The 2,034-nt window shown below is 39.5% G+C and overlaps 1 protein-coding gene across 3 annotated transcripts in view; it reads right to left on the minus strand.

Annotated features, from left to right (window-relative positions):
• Positions 1–1,601, minus strand: part of HSPH1 (heat shock protein family H (Hsp110) member 1) — a 21,607-nt gene extending 20,006 nt beyond the window's left edge. For all 3 annotated transcript variants that reach the window (XM_026844971.1, XM_026844953.1, XM_026844962.1), the window contains exon 1: positions 1,497–1,601. The gene's annotated coding sequence lies outside the window, so the exon portion shown is untranslated. The remainder of the gene's footprint in view (positions 1–1,496) is intronic.
• Between the last annotated feature and the right edge of the window lie 433 nt (positions 1,602–2,034).

A 2,034-nucleotide genomic window follows, 5' to 3' on the forward strand; every position in this document is an offset into this window, starting at 1 on the left:
TGGGAGGGTCGTGTGTTATGTTACTTTTGCTTGGGGGTTTGAGGTTTTTTGTTGTTGGTTTTTTTCTGAACTAAGAAGCTATTTCAAAATGGAAGGGATCATTTTATTCCTTGATTTAAGTAGCTACTACACACTAGGACACTGAAAATATAATTCAGTTGTCCATGTTGAGAAACTTCTACATTTACAAAACAAATCCAATTTATACCTCAGGTAGTCAGCCAAACTGGACCACTTACAGCAAGAGAAATAAAGTGATAAAAGATTTCAGAGCATTTAAGCATCACATTCTTTTCTTCCAGCAAAAATACTTAGCTTCAACTGCTAGGACAACCAAACATGAAGGATTCAATATAGTAACATATTATAAAGGTTAGTCTGAAGTCACAGCTGCTCATCACTGCAAATATATGCTTTTAAATGTAATTCAAGAGACAGAATCTACTTCACTTCCAGCTTACTTCACATTTTCAAGAACGTTTACTGGAATAACTTAACAATATTAAAACTCATGTGAGACTACATAGGATTCAGATCACTTGCTGTTTTGAGTAACAACTCATTTCTGCACACTGATAATCTTAACAGTTTCCAACTTGAAACAGTGGAAGTAGTCAAATAAACAAGCAATGCTAAAATGAAATTTAAGGAAAAAAACACAAACATGTACTTCCTTTATTACTCCAACTGTTAGCCTGTATTTGAAAGTGTATGTGTGCTTGTGAACAAGTAACCTATTTGTATTGCCTTGGCAGTTCAAAATTAAGAGGGGAGCTATTACAGTAAGGAAGAAAAGTCGTCTTTAGTGCTCTCTCCATGGAAACCCACTGCAGTCCTTTTACTACATGGGAGAACACAGGCCAGTGGAGGCTGCATGCTTGGTCTCCACCAGCGCCAGTTATGTAACAACCTACAACACAATAATTCTAAGATTTGTCAAAATTAAGCTCTCCTCAGTTGAAAATACTACTTTAACAAAGAAAACATACAATCTTTCAGAGCACCTCAATAAAATAAGAAAACAGCTTAGGACTTTCATCTCCAAAATTACGGGCATTTACCTTTCAGTGAAACCAAAAGTAGTAAGGTATATAAAAAGCTTTAAGAATCTGAGCCAAGACTATTCCTTTACATTTAATTTTAAGAAACTCTACACTGCATTTAAAATGTTTTCCTTCAAGTGCAAGGAAAATTCTATATGCAACCATTAGGAAAAGAAACCCCATAACCTAAAGTTGCTAGAAAAAGAACATGTTCAACTGGAAAATATTACCATTAATGAAAGAGAGAGCAGTAACGTTCTAAGAAAAACATTCTGCATCTCTCTGAAGCAAGCATGGCAGCATAGTGCAGCATTTCTAAAATAAAAGGCTTAACAAGGAAAATTGAGTTGCTCAGTTTTAACTACAGCGAGCCAACTCTTCACAGCCACTGGTACCTGAACAGTTTGCACTGGCCGATTTACTGTTACGCAGAAACGCCAGGAAATGACCTACCTGGTTTTTAGCCGAGACACCAATAGCTCTGTTTTTGGATCCAAACGAAACCACCGATCTGAAAAGCACAACGGGCTAATTAACTCAGTATTGACAATTAAAACCAACTGAGAACTGTCACGGATTCATCTTCTACAACTGCAAGCACCGAAGTCCTTCTGTTGAAGTGCCATTCTTCCAGCTTGCGGTAAAACACCGCAATAAGACTCTCATCCACCTTCAAGTCTTGGCTCGAATCCAGGACTTTTCACCATGGTTTATCCGAACAGCTAAACACGGCAATTACAATTACGAGCTCTCACCCAGACTACATCCCACCCATCTGTGTTTAGCTTCTCTTAAGTTTGTAACTAACTCCTCTGCTTTGAGCCGGAGGCTTTCTCATCTGACTCCAGGCTAAAGAGCACAGCCCCGGGGCAGTTACAAGAGTCCACCCCATGGCAGAGAGCGCGTGTGCCTCTGTGGTGTCCCCATGTTCCGTTTAAACCAGGCTGCCCTGACGGGGGTTCCCCTGGCAGCCGCCGGCTTTCCCAGCCTT

This window comes from Athene cunicularia, assembly GCF_003259725.1.
Source record: "Athene cunicularia isolate RWA chromosome 1 unlocalized genomic scaffold, athCun1 chr1_part1, whole genome shotgun sequence".
Taxonomy (NCBI): domain Eukaryota; kingdom Metazoa; phylum Chordata; class Aves; order Strigiformes; family Strigidae; genus Athene; species Athene cunicularia.